Here is a 9,695-nt window from a genome sequence, read left to right on the forward strand (position 1 = left end):
TCTAGACTTCTATATGCCACCCCAGAGTGAGAAGTGAAGAATCCCTCTTTTCTTCCCCATAAGCAGATAGCTGGAATACTAATTACAATATAGGCTGAGCACAATGTACAAGGAAAGCCTAGCCCCTGGGCTCTAAGCAAGTTGTCGGCTTGTGCTCACTCACACAGTGCTCCTCCACAAACCTGTTTTACAAAACATATCCTTGACCCAAACCTGCTGAACATCAGAAGGCAACAGTTTTTTATTCTGAAGTTCTGAACTGTAATATAAATGAGGGAGGGAAAAACTTGAAATAAAAAGCCCAGGTTAAAAGAAGGCCTGTCTTCCCACTGGCTGGAGCAGAGCATGCTCTCACATCAGGTAACACTTGGCATAAGTATGGCTGTGACTTTTCCCCTCCTTGTTAAGCCAAACACACTCCCAACACAGTCTCCTAGCAAACCCTCTATCAAAATCCATAGATCAAAAATTTAACAAATGTGCTTATTTTTCTCCTATGGTCTGCTGCTGCTCTGGCACTGCAGTGTTAATTTCAGTACCTCAAGTACCTTAGACCAGGGCAAACAGGGCTTTTTAAGTGTGTACACTGTGCACACAGAGTTCTCTCTGATCAGGGTCTGGAGCCGCTGCAACCCAACTGACTTACATCAGCATATTGGAAAGTGATAGCATCACCCAGCCATATCTATTTGCTAACCCAACATGCCAAATGGGTACCTACAGTGACTTTCTGAGTTTTGCCAGTAGTATCTGCTATCTAGACACAAGAGTAAGCTGTGCACCATATTTACTTAATATATTTCCTACCTTTTGTTCTGATCTGTCCACATCTTCAGGTTGAAATACTAGCCAGCCAGTGGTATTTAGAAGTGTATATATGTCTACGATTCAGTTTTCATGCAGACAGAATATTAATATAAATTTCAGTGAGAGGAGGAAGGTTTAATTTTGAGTGGTAATTTTATAATCAGACAAAATACTCAAAATGCTCAACTATCTAACTGGTTTTAACAAGCAATTCATCAGAACTGACTGAGAAAAGGTGATAATGTCAAATTTTAAATCACAAAAAATGCCAATAGAGTTTTTTTAAGTAGTTCTAAGCATAGCAGTCTGGCTGCCCTTTTTCTTCACTAATGTGCCGTTCCTGTGGATTCAGTTTGCTTTGCGTGCTTTGTTCTCTTTTCCTACAGCAACACCTACTGTTAAAAATACAACTGGAATTTTCAACAAGTCCACAAGGTTATTTTTAAGTAACCACTAGCAGCTCAAACTTTCAAAGTGATCCTAATCCTGTTATACAATGTGTTTTGTTTCCCCAACAACTTTTTTAGGAAGCGATCTTCTATCTAAACTGCTCTCTGAGTGCAAAAGACATGAATTAGAGGTTTTTAAGACAACTCTGAACCTGATTGAAATATCTGAACTGACATTCCACCCTGTGGTAGGTCAGTGACAAAACTCAGATGTGGACTAAGAGTTTTTAAATCCAGCACCCAACCTGACTTAAAATCAAAATACTGAAATAAAAAGCAGCAGATATTCAAATAAACTAAATTTAACGAAAAAGAAAGCCATCTTATAAAACTTGATCTGGTTTTAATTTAGAATTTCAGTTTCAGGGGAGTTTGATCCCAGCTTTTGCATGCAATTCTACCCTTAATTTCACCTATGCTGTGAGGTAAAAGTTTAGTTTTATAATTTAGTGTTCATGCTTTGAAGAAAAATTATATGGAACAGAAAATGGAGGCCTACAGAAAGTACAAGTTCAGTGCCCATTTTCATAAAAAGTTAAGAGAATATTTAAAATAGAATAACAAAAAACATGCACTTGGTGGATTATTAGGAGATTGTTTTGACAGAAGGTTGGTTCACAGCTTCTGTTCCCAGATTTATAGAAACTGACAGCAGAGCTACCACTATTTCTTGTTTTGAGAAAATGTATTCTATGTTTCTCTGTGACTAAGGTCACTGTGTGTCATCATGTTCCCTAGAGCATGCTGTGAGCAAAGTTCAGCTCCAAGAAGCCCGTTAGCAGACTGTTTTTCTGAAGTCATGTTCTATGTCTGTCTTTTATACCTAGAAGAATTTACAACTTTATATACTGAAACACTCTGTGACTATGTCATACTTTGTCTGAATTTTAATTACTCATTTATTCAAAATATAAGCTGTTTAAATGAAACACATAGTTTGATTTGAGCCAGCTGCAAAAAAACATCGAATCTTTTATTCTTAGAAGTTCCTACAATGGATTTTTGCTAATCTTTAAAGATAAAAGAAATCTTTTAAATTCTCACAAATAGTTCAGAAAAGAAAAGCATTTTTCTTTGCCATCCTCAGTCCTCCCTGATCCATTGGATATGAGCTTATATATCTTTATGCATTGCCTGACAGGTCATGAAGATGTGAATTTCCAGACACAGTGAGAAAGACTGAATAACAGGATCAGTGAATAGATGGTAGCCCAGTAACACCACTAGCTGTCTGGGTCAGCCAACAGCTCTCAACACTTTCTGTTTACTTTTCCTTGTCTGAACTGCCATAGATGCACTGATCTTCATGTTCAAGCAATCTGTGTTTACCCATTCAGTCATAAGAGAGAAGGATATGTATTACATACATTCAAACAGGTTGCCCTGAGAAGCTGTGGATGCCCTGTCCCTGGAAGTGTTTAAGGCCAGGTTGGATGGGGCTTTGAGCAGCATGGGCTAGTGGAAAATGTCCCTGGCCATGGAAAGTGGGGTGGAACTAGATTATCTTTAAATGTCTCTTCCAACCCAAACCATTCTATGTTTCTACTATTTGTTGACTTACAGTGTCAGTCCTCAGCAATCCCACCTAGTAATAATGCACACACTATTTGAAACTTGGGTTTTGTCACATTCATGTAGCAAAATATTCATGGCTCAAACTGGAAAGCTCCCTGAACTTTCAAGTTCCCTAAAGAGAAATGCAAGAAATACACATCACAGGACAGTACAGAGGCTGCTTTTCACTATGGGATGAAGCAATTTCCTTGTTCAAATTGCCATACCATACCAGACTCAACAAAATTATAGAGGAGACATAGGAGCTGAACTGCAGGACATACCCAACACTAACCATTTATGTTGTTTTCCCTTGTACAGTAGACTTGAAAAAAAATCTTTATAAAAGAAATTGTCTGGTTACTAATCTGTATGTCCTTTGAAGCCAACTCAAGCCATCCTTTCTAAGCAGGAGAATTAGTGCATAAAAAGAGGAATTTTCATCTCTATGAAGTAGTTTAGGTATCCATAGGCTTATTACACAGGGAATGCAAATTTTGTAAGATTTTATCTACAGAAAATGTGCAATATTCACCACTATTTTACTGCAGCATAATAATGAATAATCATGTCATGAGGCTGGGTCTGGCACTTATCAGTGTGCTGTGAGCTTATGACTTAAGGAGTTACTTCTTAAACTGAACTGCTAAAGGTGGAGTTAGAACCTTGACTGAAAGAAAGCCTGCTGCAGCCCATGTGAAAATTTCCACTGACTCCAATATGCTTTAGTAGAAGCTTTTTCAGCTGAGCGTCTCCAGTGGAGTTCAACTGATGAAAGCATTTGTATGTGGATGTGATTTGCTATGTAAACATATGATGGAATATGCTTTATGTGGATTCTTTGGCTGGCAACAAAGAATCTGGTAAATATTCACCCCCTTCAGACTGCAGTTTCAGCAACTGAAAGTTTTGTTTTTTCTGAGAACTGTGTGAACAGAAGCTAAAGTTCATAATAGCTCTCTAAACACTGCTGTCTGGTTTCTGTTAACATTTCCATTACCACAGCTCCTCAGATAGTTTTGCAACAATGCTAAATTTCCAAGGATGCATTAGGAAAAGTTACAAGTTCCCAGTGAGTGTTTTTTACTACATAGCTCAAGTGTCACAGCGAAGATAGATTTTTACTTAGACACTCACCTAGGAAGAGCAGAATCACCTAGGGAGCCAGGTCTGGCCAATAATAAGCATGCAATAAACTTGAAGGAAGAACAAAGGCTGAATGCCTAGCTATTGTTGTCAAGATATGGTCTTGAGACAGTGGTGCATGGCTTATCAGAAAGGAGTGTTATGAGAACTGTTTGTGTACTTGAGTTTGCACAGATGCACACAGATAAATCTATTTACCTGGTATGACTGAACCTTGGTAGACATAACTAAACTGTCTAGTGTCAAGAATCTTAATTTTTAAATGTTATACATATATTTCTTTAATACTTTTAGTTAGAATAAAAAGCTTCATTCTTATCAGCCAGTCACTTCAAAAAAACTGTTACAACTAGTATAAATGAATTTCTCTTGCATTTTGACCAAAATTATCTAGTAAAGCTTATTTGCACTCAGTGAAGATATACACAAGCAACTCGGGTAGCATTAAGCTTTATCTTAAGGAAAATTTGGAACTGACTTTTCTCTGTTTCAGGTAGACATAGTAGAGAGGCATTTCTAGCAATGATAATTCCACTGATTTTGTGGATGCACTGTCTTTGCACAAGTGAATTTACATGGAGAAAAATTACCCTATTTATAAATCAGGCTTCAAGATGCAACTTGGAAAAGGTTAAAGAATACCTCTTTCATGCACACCTGTACAAAGCCAACAAAACTGAGAAAGCTATCTGTAGGGAATGAGTCTCTCATTTCTCTCTGATGGAGAAAAGCTTCTGATAATTTTGACATTGCTTTCAGTTTAAATTATATTCTAACTACTAAAGAGTAGATATAGGTGCAAGTGATATTATTTCACATACCTGTTCTTCACTGGCACTGACAAGCTCTTCAGTTGAAATAAAATTATCCTTTCAGGTACAACAGCAGATTGCAGTTCCAATACCTTTCTTCCCCAGAACGCACAGAATTGATCTCAGTATCTGACAGAAGCATCAAGAATGATCTCTGAAGGAACTAAAAAGCAGAATCTATGAAGTAAATGTAGATGAACCACAGATCATAAGTAATGTTGTGCCAAATGAAAGAAGAATCTCCAAAAACTTCCAAGGACATGTCTGCTTCACAGATGAGGCCAATGTTTTGCACTGCAGCAAGGTGCAAAGTGCACATGCATTCATGTGCTATATAAAATATGTTACGTGACTGTTCTAAGTGTAATTAATCTTGTGCTCTCACAACTAACTGCTCTGTCTTATTCCACTTCTATAGACATTGTTAAAAGTCTAAGTGAGGCTTCAGATTCAGCAGAAGAGGAGAGGACCTAAACTTTGTAATGCACTTTGAGATTTACTATAAGGAGAGATGGTAAATATGTTTCTATTACTTATACAGATATAAAGACAAAAATACACATTTTTGCGTGCACACAAGCGCACAGACATAGAAAAGAATTCACAAATGGCTAGTCCCTGTCCTTAGGTGACCATGTGACCAACTGACAAATATACGAAGGTTAGGAAAAAGATATAAATACTTTTTCGTATAGTTTGTCAGAGAGAAATATTCTCACTTACTTGAAATATTTTCTATAAAGTTGATTATTTAATATTGGTCAAAAAATCATAAATTGATCCTCATGCTTTCACTTCCAGGAACACTTAAATGAAGCTTTGAGGGCAGTTCAGAGCCTAGGAAGTGAAAAATTGTGCTGCCCAAAAGAACCATAAAAATGCCAGTTTCACAAAATAAGCTCTGCTAAAGTGATCAGACTGCAGACTGAAAAATTTAGTTTAGAAGTCAAAAATGTAATACCAAACCAGGCAGTACAGACTAGATAGAACATTTTCAGCACCAGACAAAGAGGACAACTTGGCTCAGCAACTCTCTTGAAGGAAATACTTTACTGGTCTGTAGTATCTCTGAGCTGAAGGACAAATGTTGGAAATTGACAGAAGCTTCAGCTGCCTTCCAAAAGGTGTGTTCAGAAGGCCCTATGTCCCAAAAAATCCACACACGGGCTGCTGCCAGAGCTATTTTTAGTTTTGCCTTCTTTCGTGTCTTTCTACTTTAGAGGTTCAAATCTCTTTGATTTTGTTTCTTCCAAACTATGGTTAAGTTCTCTTCCAGTCCAAGATATTCCTAAAGTCTCTTTTTTTAAAAGATTATGTTTTTTAAATGTCAGTGTTTAAGAAATATAATAAAGTTATACATTTCCTGTAATTTCTTTAAGAATAAGCATAGTTTCTTGCATATTTCTTTCAAAACATTCTTTGCCAAAACAGTGACGTTGAGGGTATGAGTCTCATCTATTCATGGAAATGTTTTCTTTTCAGCTGAAAACAACGGTTCTGTGGTTTCCTCTTGTATTGCAACCTTCCAGCCGAAGACCATCTAAGTCAAAACAGAAGGAACAGAAAGCCTCATTTATCTAAGGCAGCAACTTCTTGCAGGTGAAAACTGAAGGTGATATCTTCACTCCATTACAATGGTATGGCTTGTTACAAGCTTGACAGAGCAAAATATAAACAAACAAATGCACAATTACTTTTGTTTGTGGGGACAAGCAAAAACTATCAAAAATGTAGCATACTCAGCTGGCATTATTTGTAGACTGGCTGGCAGCCTCTGCAGAGAGAACAAGAAATACTAAAATACATTCAAAGGTGCTATTTCCAGAGAACTTTACAGATGTGCTAGCCAGGCAATGTGGGAAATGGGCCTTCCACATGTCTGCAACACCCCTACCAGATTTAGAAGGTAAAGTAAAGGGACTAGTAGAGTTTCAGCTAAAGTGCTTATTGTTATAGATGTATTGGCACAATTTTTCTTTGAAAATCAAAATATATGGACTCATTCCCAAAGCTCAAAAAATGAAGACTTGCACCACTTTGGATTGTCCTGCAGTGCTAAGCTACATGTTTCTGCTCTGTTGGGCAAGTGTAACAGCAGAAAATAAACAGACAGCATCCTCTGCAGGAGTTACAGGAAAAGCTATACTGCGGTAAAGCTAAGGCATAATACCTTGTCTAATTCTATACCACAATTTCAATTTTCTGCCATTGTTAGTCCCAGTAGAACTGTGCTGTAGACATCAAAGGCTCTGAATTTTTCAGTCTTGAGGTATCGTAAAAGCTACAGTCTTGCAATTCATCTTTAATGAGTTGTTCACATGGAAATCAAACAGCCATGGATTTCTTGAAAATAGCCGAGGATCATTCCTATCTTGTGTCCAGCACTCTGTCTCTTAAAAACAACTTCTGTGGCCAATGATCAACTATCACTGAGTGAGATTCATAGCTGTAATAAAGTTGTTTACTGTTTCATTCTGAACAGTTTTCTTATTTATGTGCCCCAGCCCGTAATTTCTAAAATATATACCATCTCTTATTGCTGTGACCTGGAATTTACTAAAAGTATCACTAATAAATCACAAGAAACTACTCTTACTTTTATTCCTCTCTTAAGAATAGGCTGGGAGCCTTTACACACAGCTGTCTGAACTTGGATCGTTTTCAGATAAAAGTATTATTTATGCTCTAAAGCGTCCCAGGAGCCTCCTAGACAGAACTGTACACAGTTAGGATCTGCCTATTTTCACATATGGGGAAACCAGGCAAGATTCATAATGGAAAATTTCATTCCAGATCTGCATTTAGGTGAGTCTGGACCATGCATATGCACACACAAAGTTCATAATAGCTGCTTGAGAGGTCATTGGACCTTCAGCACGATCACTTCAGGAAAATGCTGATATTTTCATTGCTTTTGCTAAATCTGTTTGTTCCTATGTTCCAGTTTTTTCTTTTGTCAAACATCCCTTCTTGGTCTTACTACCTTTTTTCCCAAAATTATATATTGTTGATTTGTATTTTAGACACCAAGAGTTTTAGCTCAGTTATAAGATATACTGTTCCATATAAGCACACATTGACACTGGATACAATCCAGGATTAAATATATAGAACCTGGGCTGTCACATCAAAGGATACTCAGTAAATTTAGTCCTTTAACCTTATGACTTTCAGCATTTTTAATTATACTTTATGACTTAGGATCTTTGTGCATTCAGTTTGTAAAGGGATGCTCTATTTGGTGCAAGAGTTAATCCTTCTATTTTAACTGCACTCACATTCTGCTATCAAAGATCTCCGTAGCAGCTGCTAAATTCAAGGGCTTGTTGTGTGTATTAATCCATTTTTTTAAAGTTCTCTGGGATGAAAGACACTGCAGAAATGCAAACTCCTACCTACTTATTTAATAACAAGCCAGAAAGACTAGCAGGACTTGCACAAGATTTAAATTTGACAATAATATCATTTTTCCCCCTTTGTTTTGAACTAACATGTGACTTAAAAATAAGCTTTAACTCGCCAATCTATGTGTAAAAAGATCCAGATATGTTAAATAAAAATTTCTTGTCTACTTTTTCTCTAGCTCTTTAAAACAGAGAAACACCAGAAAATCTAACATTTAAATTTAGATGTTTTGTGTGCTCAAAGCAGCAAGTAGAGAGAGGTAACTAGAACAAGGTCTAATGTTGTTAAATTACAGTCATACTATGTAGTAACTATGTAGTTATAATTATCTAAAAATGGCTTATCAGACAAAAATACATGTTCAGTGTTTTTAACTGAAAGTTTATTTAGAATATCTATGGGCTTATTATGAAGGTAAATAAACCTGAAGCCTGTATCCTCAACAGATTGGCATTTTACTGGGATTTAAATGCAAGTCTTCTATGACAATAAAAAAGGGGTAATTTTTAAACGTAACTTGCAAGCAGCTGGGTAACAGCAGGAGTGTCCTATATTAGATAGGTGGGATATTTGCTAGGGCAGAAAGATAGCTCTTGAAGTCTAGCTTCACATGTGTGTAAGTGTGATCTTGTCCCATATTTCTGTTATGGGGTTTTTTTATGGCTCATTTGCAAAATCTCTAAAGCTTCAGTGAGAGATACAAAGCAATACATACTGTTGGTTCACCAGCAAACCACAACTATCATGCAGGAAAGCAGGCTGTTCAATATCCATGGGGATAAGTGATTTAATGAAAGGGAGCAGTGAGGGTAACGTTTTTAGATACAGCGTTCCTAAATTAAAATGAAAGATTTTCTAGGATAATGGACAGATACATATCAAGTAGGCACTGCACCATGGAAAATAATTGACCTAATATTTGCCAAGCAACCAGACACAATATTTAATTTGAAATGTGGTATAGCTAAATGAAGTTATTTCACTCTGACAGATAGACAATGCAGAGAATAAAAGGGCAGAAGCCGGACAGACCTTCTTTCCTAGTAAACTAACAAAAAACAAGAAAGCTTTTCTGAGTTACTCTGTTTACTTTTAGCAGTAGGAACTGACAGGACTCACAGCTACAAAGCAAAAAAGGATGGATCTGTTTCATGAATTAGAATCTACATCTGAAATATTTTCTACTTTTCTAAAGAAAATGTTGCCAAAACATGTTTTTAATTACTTTCAGAGATATTTTTGTTTCCCTTGTCTACAGCTGTCCCTTACTGAATAATTTAAAAAATCAAATGAACTCTCCTAAAAATTACTCTGCTCAGTAGCAGTTTTCATATATCACATATTCACCATTCCTTGACAGTTTCATTCCTTTGAATATTGGAATTAAAATAACTGCTTCATAACAGAGGTTTTTGTTTCTGCTACTTATTTTCCTGTTTGTACAATAAGTCCTTGCATTTAGAAACATGGTTAGGCTTAAGATATCTCTAAAATTATTTAATAAAGCAATAACATCATAAGA

The sequence above is a fragment of the Corvus kubaryi genome, unplaced genomic scaffold (assembly GCF_017639235.1).
Source record: "Corvus kubaryi isolate FWS band 111438036 unplaced genomic scaffold, C.kubaryi_AGA036_p1.0 66, whole genome shotgun sequence".
Classification (NCBI taxonomy): domain Eukaryota; kingdom Metazoa; phylum Chordata; class Aves; order Passeriformes; family Corvidae; genus Corvus; species Corvus kubaryi.